At 50.7% G+C, this 16,618-nt stretch overlaps 1 long non-coding RNA gene across 1 annotated transcript; it reads left to right on the top strand.

Moving 5' to 3' along the window:
- Positions 1 to 9,611: 9,611 nt before the first annotated feature.
- LOC128822564 (uncharacterized) lies at positions 9,612 to 10,979 on the top strand. The gene is made up of 3 exons (XR_008441491.1): positions 9,612 to 9,864; positions 9,986 to 10,234; positions 10,942 to 10,979. It is a non-coding gene; the product is annotated as an uncharacterized LOC128822564 (long non-coding RNA).
- The last annotated feature ends 5,639 nt before the right edge of the window (positions 10,980 to 16,618 follow it).

Raw genomic sequence — 16,618 nt, 5'->3', positions numbered from 1 at the left:
ATGCCATTGCTAAGAATGCTGATGATTTCTCCTTCAAAGAGGTGGTTGTAGATGCCAGGAGAAAGGAGGTGCTAAACGATAGGTAACGGCCTGTCCCTCATGTTTCTCTCTTGCCACAGATGACAGAAGCAGCAGCAGTCTCTGCCCCGGCTCCCTCTGCTCCTGGAGAAGAAGCCAAAGAGGAGCAAAAGGAGCAAGACGACCACAAGCCTGCAGCTGTGGTCACAGCAGAGCCTGATGCTTCCAAGAGAGTAAGTGCCAGTTGTGGGTGCTGCTGTCTTTAGTGCAAGGCAGAGCTGCAAGTTTCTGAGCAGCCAGCACTTGCTGTTGTTGGCTGAGGATGCTGAGTGCTGGAATCCCGCAGGACGCGGCCATTTCCTGCAGGCAGGGACAGCTAGAAATTGGCCTTTGGCCTGTCACCTTCAGGCACCCAAGAGCTGGGGGCTGTAGCTCAGCTTCTGCCTGCTTGGCTCAGTGAAGCTCTGTCTCTGGGCTTCTGCAGGGCCGTGGCCAAGGGCACAGGTGCTCATGCTGGAGGTCACGGGGCTTTCTTTAGTTGTTTTCCCTTTGTGCAAAGGTGTGTTTGGCTTGTGGAAGTGTTCTGCAGTTTTCTGGAGCAGTTCTTCACTTGTACAGTCTCTTTTGGCTTTTGATAAGCTGCAAGGAGATATTTGCGTTGTCCATGAAGCTGGGGTAGGCTATTCTTGTGGGGTGAGGCCAAAGGAAGCAAGTGCCTCGTTGGGAAGGCTTCTTGTCAGGCAAAAAGCAGAAGGGGCGAGTTTTTGTGGATGCGTTTTGGGATGAAGCCTGCAGCTTTGGAAATGGCATTAGTGCCTCGCGTGGGGGTGAAGCTGCAAGTCCTTGACTGCTGTCTTGTGTTGCTGAGAAGAGGAAGGACATCTTGGAATTGTGGGTGCTGTAATTGACGTCAAAGGGGCAAGTTTGTGGTGGGGGAGCTGCGTGGGCCCAAAGGACCCAGGGGTGCCGGTCAAGAGCAGCTGAAGGTGGGCCAGCGCGTGGCCAGGGAGCCAAGAAGGGCAAGGGCGTCCTGGCCTGTGTCAGCAAGAGTGGGGCAGCAGGAGCAGGGCAGGGAGCGTCCCCCTGGGCTGGGCAGCACTGCGGCCACATCTGGGAGTGCTGTGCCCAGTTGTGGGCCCCTGTGAAGCAGAAAGTCCTTGAGGGGCTGGAGCGTGTGCAGAGGAGGACACGGGAGCTGGGGAAGGCTGTGGAGCGCAAGGCCAAGGAGGAGGTGCTGAGGGAGCTTTAGCCTGGACAACGGGAGGCTCGTCAGGGCCCTTCAGGCACACTTCCATAGATCCATAGAGGACAGCGCTCACCCCAAGGCCTGCTTCCCTGCCAAACATCCCCGCTCTGCATGCAAGGGCTTTAGCCACCTGAGCAGGTGACACTTCCAATTTGTGGTTTCTTGGCTTGCTAGGAGGAGAAGCCCTGCTCATTTTCTCTCTTCCCAGCAAGCAAAGATGCTTCTGCACAAGCTTTCCTGCCCTTTTCCTGCACCGAATGGGATTCTGATCCACTTTTAGTTTTCCATGTCTGCCGCAGCAAGAGCAAAGGCCTTGCTGGCTATTTCCTACTTTTCCATTTCACAGCTTTCAAGAGCTAAAAGCTCCCTTGTGCAGAGGCACTGTGCCTTGCAGATAGCAGCCATGGAGGACTATCAAATTCCTAGGCAAACAGAGTTCTCTTGAATTAGCCCATTTTAATCTGGCCGGAGTGACTTAGAATGCCATTGCTAAGAATGCTGATGATTTCTCCTTCAAAGAGGTGGTTGTAGATGCCAGGAGAAAGGAGGTGCTAAACGATAGGTAACGGCCTGTCCCTCATGTTTCTCTCTTGCCACAGATGACAGAAGCAGCAGCAGTCTCTGCCCCGGCTCCCTCTGCTCCTGGAGAAGAAGCCAAAGAGGAGCAAAAGGAGCAAGACGACCACAAGCCTGCAGCTGTGGTCACAGCAGAGCCTGATGCTTCCAAGAGAGTAAGTGCCAGTTGTGGGTGCTGCTGTCTTTAGTGCAAGGCAGAGCTGCAAGTTTCTGAGCAGCCAGCACTTGCTGTTGTTGGCTGAGGATGCTGAGTGCTGGAATCCCGCAGGACGCGGCCATTTCCTGCAGGCAGGGACAGCTAGAAATTGGCCTTTGGCCTGTCACCTTCAGGCACCCAAGAGCTGGGGGCTGTAGCTCAGCTTCTGCCTGCTTGGCTCAGTGAAGCTCTGTCTCTGGGCTTCTGCAGGGCCGTGGCCAAGGGCACAGGTGCTCATGCTGGAGGTCACGGGGCTTTCTTTAGTTGTTTTCCCTTTGTGCAAAGGTGTGTTTGGCTTGTGGAAGTGTTCTGCAGTTTTCTGGAGCAGTTCTTCACTTGTACAGTCTCTTTTGGCTTTTGATAAGCTGCAAGGAGATATTTGCGTTGTCCATGAAGCTGGGGTAGGCTATTCTTGTGGGGTGAGGCCAAAGGAAGCAAGTGCCTCGTTGGGAAGGCTTCTTGTCAGGCAAAAAGCAGAAGGGGCGAGTTTTTGTGGATGCGTTTTGGGATGAAGCCTGCAGCTTTGGAAATGGCATTAGTGCCTCGCGTGGGGGTGAAGCTGCAAGTCCTTGACTGCTGTCTTGTGTTGCTGAGAAGAGGAAGGACATCTTGGAATTGTGGGTGCTGTAATTGACGTCAAAGGGGCAAGTTTGTGGTGGGGGAGCTGCGTGGGCCCAAAGGACCCAGGGGTGCCGGTCAAGAGCAGCTGAAGGTGGGCCAGGCGTGGCCAGGGAGCCAAGAAGGGCAAGGGCGTCCTGGCCTGTGTCAGCAAGAGTGGGGCAGCAGGAGCAGGGCAGGGAGCGTCCCCCTGGGCTGGGCAGCACTGCGGCCACATCTGGGAGTGCTGTGCCCAGTTGTGGGCCCCTGTGAAGCAGAAAGTCCTTGAGGGGCTGGAGCGTGTGCAGAGGAGGACACGGGAGCTGGGGAAGGCTGTGGAGCGCAAGGCCAAGGAGGAGGTGCTGAGGGAGCTTTAGCCTGGACAACGGGAGGCTCGTCAGGGCCCTTCAGGCACACTTCCATAGATCCATAGAGGACAGCGCTCACCCCAAGGCCTGCTTCCCTGCCAAACATCCCCGCTCTGCATCCATGTGCTTTAGCCACCTGAGCAGGTGACACTTCCAACTTGTGGTTTCTTGGCTTGCTAGGAGGAGAAGCCCTGCTCATTTTCTCTCTTCCCAGCAAGCAAAGATGCTTCTGCACAAGCTTTCCTGCCCTTTTCCTGCACCGAATGGGATTCTGATCCACTTTTAGTTTTCCATGTCTGCCGCAGCAATAGCAAAGGCCTTGCTGGCTATTTCCTACTTTTCCATTTCACAGCTTTCAAGAGCTAAAAGCTCCCTTGTGCAGAGGCACTGTGCCTTGCAGATAGCAGCCATGGAGGACTATCAAATTCCTAGGCAAACAGAGTTCTCTTGAATTAGCCCATTTTAATCTGGCCGGAGTGACTTAGAATGCCATTGCTAAGAATGCTGATGATTTCTCCTTCAAAGAGGTGGTTGTAGATGCCAGGAGAAAGGAGGTGCTAAACGATAGGTAACGGCCTGTCCCTCATGTTTCTCTCTTGCCACAGATGACAGAAGCAGCAGCAGTCTCTGCCCCGGCTCCCTCTGCTCCTGGAGAAGAAGCCAAAGAGGAGCAAAAGGAGCAAGACGACCACAAGCCTGCAGCTGTGGTCACAGCAGAGCCTGATGCTTCCAAGAGAGTAAGTGCCAGTTGTGGGTGCTGCTGTCTTTAGTGCAAGGCAGAGCTGCAAGTTTCTGAGCAGCCAGCACTTGCTGTTGCTGGCTGAGGATGCTGAGTGCTGGAATCCCGCAGGACGCGGCCATTTCCTGCAGGCAGGGACAGCTAGAAATTGGCCTTTGGCCTGTCACCTTGAGGCACCCAAGAGCTGGGGGCTGCGGCTCAGCTTCTGCCTGCTTGGCTCAGTGAAGCTCTGTCTCTGGGCTTCTGCAGGGCCGTGGCCAAGGGCACAGGTGCTCATGCTGGAGGTCACGGGGCTTTCTTTAGTTGTTTTCCCTTTGTGCAAAGGTGTGTTTGGCTTGTGGAAGTGTTCTGCAGTTTTCTGGAGCAGTTCTTCACTTGTACAGTCTCTTTTGGCTTTTGATAAGCTGCAAGGAGATATTTGCGTTGTCCATGAAGCTGGGGTAGGCTATTCTTGTGGGGTGTGGCCAAAGAAAGCAAGTGCCTCGTTGGGAAGGCTTCTCGTCAGGCAAAAAGCAGAAGGGGCGAGTTTTTGTGGATGCGTTTTGGGATGAAGCCTGCAGCTTTGGAAATGGCATTAGTGCCTCGCGTGGGGGTGAAGCTGCAAGTCCTTGACTGCTGTCTTGTGTTGCTGAGAAGAGGAAGGACATCTTGGAATTGTGGGTGCTGTAATTGACGTCAAAGGGGCAAGTTTGTGGTGGGGGAGCTGCGTGGGCCCAAAGGACCCAGGGGTGCCGGTCAAGAGCAGCTGAAGGTGGGCCAGCGCGTGGCCAGGGAGCCAAGAAGGCCAAGGGCGTCCTGGCCTGTGTCAGCAAGAGTGGGGCAGCAGGAGCAGGGCAGGGAGCGTCCCCCTGGGCTGGGCAGCACTGCGGCCACATCTGGGAGTGCTGTGCCCAGTTGTGGGCCCCTGTGAAGCAGAAAGTCCTTGAGGGGCTGGAGCGTGTGCAGAGGAGGACACGGGAGCTGGGGAAGGCTGTGGAGCGCAAGGCCAAGGAGGAGGTGCTGAGGGAGCTTTAGCCTGGACAACGGGAGGCTCGTCAGGGCCCTTCAGGCACACTTCCATAGATCCATAGAGGACAGCGCTCACCCCAAGGCCTGCTTCCCTGCCAAACATCCCCGCTCTGCATCCATGTGCTTTAGCCACCTGAGCAGGTGACACTTCCAACTTGTGGTTTCTTGGCTTGCTAGGAGGAGAAGCCCTGCTCATTTTCTCTCTTCCCAGCAAGCAAAGATGCTTCTGCACAAGCTTTCCTGCCCTTTTCCTGCACCGAATGGGATTCTGATCCACTTTTAGTTTTCCATGTCTGCCGCAGCAAGAGCAAAGGCCTTGCTGGCTATTTCCTACTTTTCCATTTCACAGCTTTCAAGAGCTAAAAGCTCCCTTGTGCAGAGGCACTGTGCCTTGCAGATAGCAGCCATGGAGGACTATCAAATTCCTAGGCAAACAGAGTTCTCTTGAATTAGCCCATTTTAATCTGGCCGGAGTGACTTAGAATGCCATTGCTAAGAATGCTGATGATTTCTCCTTCAAAGAGGTGGTTGTAGATGCCAGGAGAAAGGAGGTGCTAAACTATAGGTAACGGCCTGTCCCTCATGTTTCTCTCTTGCCACAGATGACAGAAGCAGCAGCAGTCTCTGCCCCGGCTCCCTCTGCTCCTGGAGAAGAAGCCAAAGAGGAGCAAAAGGAGCAAGACGACCACGAGCCTGCAGCTGTGGTCACAGCAGAGCCTGATGCTTCCAAGAGAGTAAGTGCCAGTTGTGGGTGCTGCTGTCTTTAGTGCAAGGCAGAGCTGCAAGTTTCTGAGCAGCCAGCACTTGCTGTTGCTGGCTGAGGATGCTGAGTGCTGGAATCCCGCAGGACGCGGCCATTTCCTGCAGGCAGGGACAGCTAGAAATTGGCCTTTGGCCTGTCACCTTGAGGCACCCAAGAGCTGGGGGCTGCGGCTCAGCTTCTGCCTGCTTGGCTCAGTGAAGCTCTGTCTCTGGGCTTCTGCAGGGCCGTGGCCAAGGGCACAGGTGCTCATGCTGGAGGTCACGGGGCTTTCTTTAGTTGTTTTCCCTTTGTGCAAAGGTGTGTTTGGCTTGTGGAAGTGTTCTGCAGTTTTCTGCAGCAGTTCTTCACTTGTACAGTCTCTTTTGGCTTTTGATAAGCTGCAAGGAGATATTTGCGTTGTCCATGAAGCTGGGGCAGGCCATTCTTGTGGGGTGAGGCCAAAGGAAGCAAGTGCCTTGTAGGGAAGGCTTCTTGCCAGGCAAAAAGCAGAAGGGGCAAGTTGCTGTGGGTGCATTTTGGGATGAAGCCTGCAGCTTTGGAAATGGCATTAGTGGCTCGGGTGGGGGTGAAGCTGCAAGTCCTTGACTGCTGTCTTGTGTTGCTGAGAAGAGGAAGGACATCTTGGAATTGTGGGTGCTGTATTTGACGTCAAAGGGGCAAGTTTGTGGTGGGGGAGCTGCGTGGGCCCAAAGGACCCAGGGGTGCCGGTCAAGAGCAGCTGAAGGTGGGCCAGCGCGTGGCCAGGGAGCCAAGAAGGGCAAGGGCGTCCTGGCCTGTGTCAGCAAGAGTGGGGCAGCAGGAGCAGGGCAGGGAGCGTCCCCCTGGGCTGGGCAGCGCTGCGGCCACAGCTGGGAGTGCTGTGCCCAGTTGTGGGCCCCTGTGAAGCAGAAAGTCCTTGAGGGGCTGGAGCGTGTGCAGAGGAGGACACGGGAGCTGGGGAAGGCTGTGGAGCGCAAGGCCAAGGAGGAGGTGCTGAGGGAGCTTTAGCCTGGACAACGGGAGGCTCGTCAGGGCCCTTCAGGCACACTTCCATAGATCCATATGGGACAGTGCTCACTACAAATGGTATTTCTTCTGCAAATATCCTCTCACAGCATCCAAGTGCTTTTGACACTTTTTTTGGTGACTCTTTCATCTTGTGGTTTCTTCCTTTTTTAGGAGGAGATTTCCTGTTCAGGTTCTCATTTTTCAGCAAGGCCAGGTGGTTTTCCTCCATCTTTTCTGCCCTTTTCCATCACTTGTCAAGATTCTGCTAGGTTTTTCTTTTGTAAGGTGACATTTCTGGAGAATGCATTATATTTGCATGAGAACACATTGTTTGGGGCTGCGAGCTCGGTGCAGAAGGAGCTGTTCTGGTGCCAGGCCAGTCAATAGGGCCTTTCACTTCGCGTTCATATTGACAGTACCTCTGCCTTTTTGCAGCCCAGGGAATCAGTAAATGTGGTGTTTTGAAATTGAGCGGGAAATCAATGCTCTTGCATTCCAGCTGGTCCTCAGAGTTCAGAGGAGCTGGGAGGGGCTGGGCTTTATTTCTGATTACAGCCCCTTTAGCACTCTCAGTGTTGTCAAGTCAAAGAGAAGCACTTGGCCAAGCACAGATGCTGCAAGAATGCCATTCCCAGTGCAATGCTCTGGATCTGGTTGCATTCCTTAAGGACCTAAATGCTCCAGATTCCCCGGGAGTGTGGTTTATTGAAGCAATAGGAGAGCAATCTCAGGATTGCTGCTGATCAGGGCAATGGCTACCAAGTGTGTGTTGCAACAGAAACTATAGTTAAAAGAGATTATAAGAGTGAGTTCTATCTTTCTATCTATCTATCTATCTATCTATCTATCTATCTATCTATCTATCTAATCTATCTATCATTTGCATAATTGAATCTTCTTGGCTCTGGTCCAAAGTAGTTGGAGGTTCAAACTTCACCTAAAGCATCCCTTTCAGGAGAGGATTAGAGACACGTTCTGTTGACCGATTCTGAGCAGGCAGAGCTGTTTCCCCCTCCAGATATGGTGGTTTTTTTCCCCTCAGAGCTGTTTTCCTCCTCCGGCCTCTTCTTCCTGAAGCCCCCAGTTAATTCTTTGATTTTCTGCCTGTCCCAGAGAGGTGGAAGAATTCCATGTTTTAGGTGGTGAAGAGAACATGAACTCCAGAAGTGTCTCTCATAAAGGGTGAGCTCACCCAGGAAGCCACCTGCAGAGGCAGGATGGAGCTGTGGGACTGGGCTGGGTGTCAGTCACTACTGAAAGACAAACAGGACATGGCAGGAGCAGAGGGAGGCCCTCACCAGATCTCTGAGAAATGCCACACCTTCCCTGTCAGCTGCCTGAGAGGCTGTTGGAGCTTCAGCCCCAGATGGCCCCTGATTGTAGTGCCAGGGTCACTTTGGAATCTGTGCCTCCCCACGGGCAGAGAATGACCCAGGAGAGCAGCAGCACAGTGCTCTGGGAACGTGTGAGCCCATCAGTCCTTGAGTCTTAGCCCACAAATGTCCTATGGAAAGTTGAAACCCATCTTCTCTTGCTTTCTGTGCAGATCCTTCCAGAGAAAGAGCAGGAGCAGATTGCCTTATCAGAGATGCCATGCCAGACTCAGGGAGAGCTGAGAGCCCGAGAGCAGGAAGAGCAGCTCAGGCAGCAGGTGGAAGAGCCACAGGAGAATGGCCAGGTAAGCCTGACTCGCCAGGTGTCAGAGGGAAAGGGCAGGAAGAGGGGCATAAAACAGAGCTCTTGGGAGTGAGGAGGCCAGGAGTCCCAGAGGCACTGAAAGCACAGAGCCTTGGAATCTGCAGGGATCAGCACTGGGACAAGAGGGTTCCATTAGAAGCAGGTGTGGGTAGGGAAGCAGAAAGAAGGGGCTGAATAAATGTGATTTTGAGGCTGCAAGAGGAAAAAGCTGAGCCTTATGGCAGCTCCCAGTCACTTGCTCTGCATTTGTGTGTACAGAACATCAAGGCAGAGCCACAAGCAGAGCTGCCCGAAGCTCAGAGTGCCATCACAGAAGTGAAGAAGAGGAACCAGGAAGAGACAAGAAGAATTCAAAAGGAGATGAATCTCCATCAGCAGAGGGGTGATCAACAAAACCAGGTGACTGAAAGAGTGGCAGTCACTCCACTTGTGAAAGATCCTCTCTCTCGTATTTTAGAGAAATTGAAGGAACAGCTGGACACAGACTTTCAGAAAGCTCACGCTAAGATCATGGCAAGGGAGAAGAGGCAGGAGGAAGAAATGAAAATCATCAGAGAAAAACTTAATCCCCTCCCTCAGGCTCTACAAAAGCAAGTGAGTGAAAGAGGGATAGCCACTGCAGTCACCAAACTGGTGGTTTCTGCCCTTCTGGCCTTCCTAGTGCAGAGCAGCAGGGAGCGGGGTGATGCCTCTGAGTGCCATCCTGCTCTAGTGTGTATCACAGTCACTCGGAAGGACATTTCCTGGTGTGCTGAATCTCAGCTGCTGCCCTGGACAGTGGGACTTGTCCTTTGGCCTTTTGGCCAGCAGTCATCCAAATTGATTCCTGCTGGCCTGTTCCTGCTCTCCTTGTTTCTTGAGGTGTTTTTACAGAGGAATATGGTGACCCAGATGGAGGATTGAAACAAGCTGTCTGTATCCCTTGTAAATCTGTTCTTTCCTCACAGTCAGTGACTCTTGACTGACAGGGACAAGCTGTAGTCTCTGACTGCTTTGTTCTGTTTGACTCGAGGTGCAAGTGTTGACGTCTCACCGGGCAGCCGGCAAAGACTTCCGGCAAATGAGTGGCAATGAAGAGCCCCGAGGCGAGCGTGAGGCACAGGAACTGTCCCCACCTAAGGTGCTACAGGTTGGGCATGACCTGAAGATGGTGCAGGAAAAGAGGACACAGTGGGGGGAGGCCGAACACTTGAACAAGGAGCTGCAAGTGTATCTGAAGCCCTTGGAGGGGGAAAGGAATCCTTGAGAGGAAGTAGAATGGTCATTGTGGCAGTGATCCTTCAGAAAATCCATGAAAATGGACCATGAATCTGGCCATCCACTCAAGTAGAACTAGCCTTTGGTTTTGACCCATCCAGTCTGAGAAGTGGACATCAGAAAAAACCCACTTAAGAGCGCTTCATGTTGGTGACAGCACCTTCCTAAGGGCTTGCATTTGAAATGGAATCTCAGGCTAATCTCTGCCAGCCACCTTTCTGACATAAACTCATTTCTTGTCCCAGATCTACAAGGGCTTTGTCACCAAACCTGCTGCAGCAGCAGCATGGTCTAAAGGAGCCTTTGCTCTCCACCCTGAGAAGCGGAGCCGGGGCGGTTTGTTCATCTCCAGTGCTGACCCAGCTGCTGCTCAGCAACAGGAGATCAAGGATGACTCCCTGGAGCTACGGAGTACGTCTGCTGTATTTCTTGTCTGAGGGACAGTCTATTGTGTGCAGATGTCAGCATAGCTGTACCAAATGTTTTTCCTGAGTTTGGTGTCCCAGGGACATTTAGAGACATTTCCCCACAGGAACTGCCGTAGAAAAGCAGTCTCTGTGCTGGCCACCTGTGCTGCAGAGCTGTCTGCCTGGTTGTTGTTGTTACCCAGCCGAACACAAAGGGTTCAAAGCTTCAGGCTCTGGGTCTGTCTTTTGAATCTCCTGGAAGCTGGGATCTCTGCTTTAAAGTGAGCATCTTGCATTTTGTTTCCCTCAGGGAAAATAGTGAACATGGAAAATCCCGTGATGAAATACACGGAACTGGAACATATTGGCAGAGGGTGAGTCCAACCACAGTTACTTCTATATAACCATGGGCCAGGTGTTTTTCTGGTGGAATATCTATCCAGTGTGAAGTCAGAACAGCTGCAAACAGACATCTATCCCCATGTTCAGACACTGGGGATAGATTGTCCCATCTCTCAGTGCTGCTCCGAATTTGTGAGTGTGCCCAGAAGGCATTGTCAGAGACACCTCCATGCTGCCAAGTTCCTGCCTGCAGCAAGGAACAGGACCTGGAAGATTTCCTTGTCTCACAAGTGTGGGACAGTTCTGTGTTAATTTCCTGAGCATTTTTGTATATCTCCAAATCATACAGCCACACTAATAAAAGGGGAAGAAACGTGCTTGCCTGAAACAGCAACCTACTCCCTGATAGCTGTCAGATAACAGTTCTCAGGAACATTTCTTTCCAAAAGATTGCTGAAGGAAATACTCCATGGTCAGGATAAAAACTGCACAGTTTAGAACCTGAAACCCAAGATGAAAGAAGGAGCTCTCCTTAGGAGCTGAGGCAGTAAACGGCAACGCTTCAGGGACAGGCCCAGTGCCCATGCACTTGAGAGGAAAATGCATCATCTGCCTTCGGGCAGAGCCCGCCTGCATCCAGCAGGTTTTAGGCATTTGCAGCAGAGATCTCCTCTGTGGGCTGGCTTTCACTGCAAGATCTAAATGTCTTCTCCTTTCTTTGCTGCTTTTTTGTTTCTAGGACTTTTGGAGATGTTTGCATAGCACTTGACAATGCCACAGGAGAAGAGGTAAATGTCAACATCTCCCGCAGGTCCTCTGGTGTGAGCAGCTGTGGCTGGAGCTTTGAGTAGCGCTGTGCTGAAAAGGCACAAGAAGCACAGACTGCTACCAGCCTGCAAAATACATTTGGGACAGTCTTTGTCCTTCTCAGCTGCCAGAAGGAAGGCAAGGAGGGCAGCAGTTCCTTTCAGAGAAGGATGTGCTCATTTGCTCTCCATTGCTAAAACAAAGGTGGTGCCTTTGAGCATCTCACTGCTCTTTGGGGCTATGGCTTCAGAGTCCTGAATTCTCACTTCTGCTTGCCAGCAAATGCATCTGAAAGTTACTGGTAGTTCCTTAGCCACCTGCAGTGCCGCACTTGGCAACTGCACGTAGGGAGAGATCTGCACGGCATCCCTAAAAGCCCTAAGTCCTGCCCATAGCCCAAGATGTATCCACAGAGTATTAAGGCATGGATTACTTCTTCTGAATCCCAGACAAAGCAGCAGGGAGTGTGCTCAGAGCTTTGTGGGTGATAGTTGAGACACCACAGTTACCAAGTGGACAAGGCAAAACCTCAGTGGCCACGTGTCCTGTAAGTGGCCTCCAAGGGAGCAGAGAAATGGGCTGTTGCAATGTCAGTTCCTAATTACTGCAATGCCCAATCACAAGGCAGTTTGGCACAGCTGGGCTGTGGCATTGCAAAATCACTCGCTCCATGTGCCTTGCGGTCTTGTGCTGCCAACTTCTCAAGTTACTCATTTTCAATGTCATTTTAGGTGGCCATAAAGAAAATAAATCTCCAAGAACTGAGGAAGAAGGAACTAAAAGTCAATGAACTCATGCTCATGAAGCCAAATAAGAATCCCAACCTGGTCAACTATTTAGACAGGTGAGTTGTTGTGAATGTTTGTTTACATATTGCAAACATGCAAGGTAAAATTCCACTTTGTTCACTGGCAGAAAATAGAGCTGTAATTATTGGTTAAATATTACTGCTCTGCTCATCTCCAGTGGATGGGAAGAGAGTGCATCTTGTCTGCATGAGTCTTCCCTGGTACACAGAGTTTGAAAATGATTCAAAAACCTGCATCAGTCATATCTTACTGAATCAATAGCCTGTAAGTTCACAGCCACCACATTGTTTTGGGGCTTGATTTTTTTCAAGAGTCCTCTTACATCCAGATAAACTAACATGGATTTCCCTTGGATTGTGTCCCCTCTTTTCCATTACTTTGCATGCCAGGAAGACTAGGTGCTTATTTCCAGAAACACGCAGTTTGACAGGTTTTTGATCTGTTCCTAACCTGCAGTTTTTACTTGCTGGCAATTGAAGACATCTCCTTTTTTCACAGCTGTGCCTTTCTTCTTGAGACAGATTGCAAACAATGCACAGCCTAGAGGGAATGTCTATTCCTTTAATTCTGTCCTAGTCACAAAGGGACTTGGAAACAAGAATCAATCAAGAAAACAACCTAGCCATGCATGTTTATCTCCATGCTCTTGTTTCCTTCTTTCAGCTACCGTGTGGATGGGCAGCTCTGGCTGGTCATGGAGTACATGGACGGAGGCACTCTGAGCGATGTCATCAGCGAGACCCACCTGTCTGAAGACGAGATGGCAGCCATCAGTCGGGAGGTCAGCAATCCCACCTGTGCTGCCCAGGGCGTGGGCAGGATTGTCTGGGAAACAGGGCTCCAACCTGGAGTGATTTCATGTGCCAAGCTTTGTTTCTGTGTTGCTGGTATGCTATGGGCAAGTAAAAGCCTCTCAAGTGAAATGCCTGCCAGTGCCCCTGCACTCACAGCAGTTAGTTCTTGTACTCATATCTCCTACTGTTGTATTCTTGCTCTGTCTCTTGTATTTGTATTTGCTGTTCTCCACCTTGCCTCCCTAAACTTTTATCTCCAGCCTGTCTGCACTGCATTCCTTGTCTGTAAAAGCAATGGTGCTGGTGGCAGCATTTGAAATGATCAGCAAAGAAAAAAAGACTCATTTCTCTCAGTCCTCAACTGAAAAGGACAGTAGTGCAGCCAAAATGCTCTTTGCTTCAGGAAGGTGACTGTTATGATACTTCCAAGTCTGTGCTGAGGCCAGCAACAAAACCTTTGTCATGCAGCCTCCCACCCCAAAGTGATCCACTTCACACCAAAGGGAGGGACTTTCTCTTCCTTGGCAAAACCCCTCACTTGTCCTCTGCATGGAGAAAGCACATCCACAGCAGCAGCAGCCATGCTGGCTGGTTTGCAGGGGACAGTCTACAACAACAGCAGCTGCTGTTGCTCTTTCAAAAGCTGACATGCCTTTCCTTAGAAAGGTCCTGCTCTGCAAGTGGTGGAGCAGCAAGCTCTTCCTCACAATCGCACTCTGTTCTGCCATTATTCGCCATTCCCCTGCAGAGGCAATCTGTAGAGCTGTTTCCTTTCTTGTGTAATGAAATCACATCGCTAATTTTTGCCCTCCTGTTTCTGTTTTCTCTCTCAGTGCCTGCAAGGCCTGGATTTTCTTCACTCGAACCATGTGATCCACCGAGATGTGAAGAGCAGCAACATCCTTCTCAGAACCGACGGCTCTGTCAAGCTGGGTCAGTGTATTCTTGGTCAGGTGCAGCATTCCAGGGACGTGGGCTGTGGGGCTGCTTTGAGTGACTGCCAGCTCCCCAAAAATGGTGCTGGTGGCAGTGCAGGGAACCCTGCCACAAACTGTGGGCACAGTTGCAACATGCACAGAAGTATGACAAGGAACAAGGAGTCAAGAGTGGCGTTGCTCTGTGTGTGTCCCTTCCAGAGGGAGGGAGCTACAATGTAAAGCTTCAGAAAAATAAAAGGCTGGAGGTAGTCTAAAAAATGAGGCTTTTTTTTTGAAGTGGCCAATTCCATATTTCCTTGTCTAAAGCCCTGAGGAAACAGAGCGTGGACAGTTCTCCAGGAGACTCAACAGCACATTCTTAGACTGAGAGTGGGGAATTCTTTGGCTTGATTTCCTAACTTGAGCTGGCTTTCATGGTTTGTTTTTTTCTCCACAGCTGACTCTGGCCTCTTTGTTCAGCTCACCCCTGAGCAGAGTCGACGGAGCTCAGTGGCCAGCACTTCTGGGTGGATGGCGCCTGAAGTGGTGACAGGTCAACCATGTGGCCCCAAAGTGGACATATGGTCTCTTGGAATCGTGGGCATCGAAATGGCGGAAGGAGAAGTTCCTTACTGGAATGAAACTCCTGTTTCGGTAAGGTGCAAATACTCACTGATCCTGCTTGTCTTTCTCACCTGTCCCATGGTCAGTGTGCCATTGGACAAAATCCCATTGCCATCTGCTGGCACCACTTCCACCAAGGTCCCCTTCTGAAAATGTCCCTGCAGCACATCAGCATCTGCTGTCGATTTGGTTGCATCAGAAGGGAAGAGGAAGGTAACCAGTTCAGAAACCTAACCAGTTCAGAAACCTGCCATTTTGGCCTCCAGCCATGCCTGACATTTTTCACTTGCTTTTTGAACAATGTTGGAGCTCTGTCTCTGAAGAAAAGGCATTTTTCAGTGGAATGGTTGGATGTGTGATAAATATCCTTCAAAATGGAGATTGAATCTTCCTAGTTTCAATTTTAGAGAAAAAGAAAAAAGAGAAAAAGTAAATGGAAAAGGAAGAGGAAGAGAAAAGGGAAAAGAAAAAAAGAAAAAGTAAGAGAAAAATGGAAAGGAAGAGGAAAAGGAAGAGAAAATAAAAAGAAAAAAAGGAAAAGGAAAAGGGAAAAAAGACAGAAAAAAAAAGGAAAAGAAAAAGAAAAAAGAATAAAAAGAAAAAGGAGAAAAAACCACCAAAGCAATGCCCAAGCAAGTTCTGCTTGCTTTTCCTTTCATTTACCACAGCACATCAATTTTCTTCCAAACTGTAGCATCTTTTCCCAATCCTGTGGGTCTTCAAAACTTTCAGGCTTTCAAATCATCTGTACATTGTTCAGTCATGCGTGTGGGTGGCCTGGATAAGTTTAGGATGTGTTTTTCTCCGACTGCAGTTAGAATTGTACACTAAACTCTTGGCTGTTTCTGGGTACTTTAACAAGTTGATGAGCTTGCAGCCAGGTGCCCGGGGCTGGGATCCAACGTGGGCGGTTGACGCCGGTGCTGTGTTCCTTTACCACAGGAGCAGGGCCACCCCTGGCTTGCACAGTTCTAAGGACAGTGAGGACTCCAGCTCCCCACCATGTCCAGTGGCTGAGCTCAGCTGCAAAGAGACAGGATAAAACCCTCTTTGTGACCTCTGGGGGTGTGGGAAAAGTAAAGGAAATTTTCCTCTGGGATGAAGAAGAAAGTAACAAAGTCTCTTTGGTCACCATCTTTTTCAGTGCCACCAGCACAGAGCTGTGACTATTGTGGTGGGCATTTTCATGGAGACTCCCAGGCCTCCTTCCATTGTTATTTCAGTCTATTTTAGATGGATTCTGCATCTGCATTTTTTTCAAGAGGAGAAAAAAAAAAAAAACAACTTGATGATTTTTGTTTCATGGAAGCTGTGCTAAAGGGACCAACAAGCACTGCAAAGATTCCTTTCATGTAATAATCCTTGGAAATAGTATGGATAGAACAAACTCCCCATTCCAAATAGCCTGTCAGCCTGGTGTGAATTCTCAGAGAAGCAAAACATGCTTTTGCTGATGTAGTTCCCACTAACTAGGTCAGTCAATGAAATCAGCTGCCAAGGCAAGATCTGCTGAATGCTGGAAAAGCTGTGGCTGCATCGGGGTTTGGGTTTTTGGTTGGTAAAGGAAAGTCATCTCTGGGTCTCTCCAGGGCAGTTTCTGCAGAGTGGAGCTTAAACAATGGGATCTGAGAGAGCAGTTACAGATGGGAAAGAAGCAGCTGGAGCCTTATGTTTCCTTTTTCCCCAGCCTCAACTCCTGATAGCCATACGAGGGACACCAAAGCTGCGGCAGCCCAACCGATTCTCGTCTTCCCTGCGTAACTTCCTGAGGCACTGCCTGCGGACAGACGCGGCACCGCGCTGGTCAGCCAAGGAGCTCCTGCAGGTAAAATGCAAAGGGGCTGCAGGTGAAAGAGTGTCTGAGGGATGGGCTCCTGCTCCACTGAAGTGCAAGGCATCAGATGAGCCTCCTTCCTCCCAACCTCCACTCCTGATGTTGTTCAAATGAAAACGGTGAGGAATTCTAGTCTGGGCTAGGCTGGGCTGGCAGGGCCCTGTGAAGGTCATCTGGTCCAAGTGTCCTGCAAAGAGCAGAGAGATCAGGTTGTTCAGAGCCCCTTCCCACCTGACCTGGAATGTTTGCCCTATCCCTACCCAGGATGGGGCACCTACCAGCTCTAAGGACAACCTGTGCCAGTGTGGCACCATGCTCCAAGTAAACAAGTTCTTCCTTAGATCTAATCTGACTCAATTCCCATTTTATATTATAAATATTATCCCATGTCCTATTGCAACGGAGCCTGTTAAAAAAGGTATTTCCTACTTCCTGAGAATCCCCTTTGAAGTACTGGAACTCAGCAATGAAGTCTCCCTGGGGCCAGTTCTCCTCCAGGCTGAATAGCTCCAGGTCTCTCAGCCTGTCCTCAGAGGAGAGGTGCTCTGTCCTCTGTTTCTGTCACCCTGTTTTGTAATTTGGTGGGGTGCTCCTTTTTATCGAATGGCAAAAGAACTGAAGTAGAGCAATG

The sequence above is a fragment of the Vidua macroura genome, chromosome Z (genome assembly GCF_024509145.1).
Source record: "Vidua macroura isolate BioBank_ID:100142 chromosome Z, ASM2450914v1, whole genome shotgun sequence".
Classification (NCBI taxonomy): domain Eukaryota; kingdom Metazoa; phylum Chordata; class Aves; order Passeriformes; family Viduidae; genus Vidua; species Vidua macroura.
Note: the sequence above shows the minus strand (reverse complement) of the source record. Positions and strands in the feature narration are given on the sequence as shown.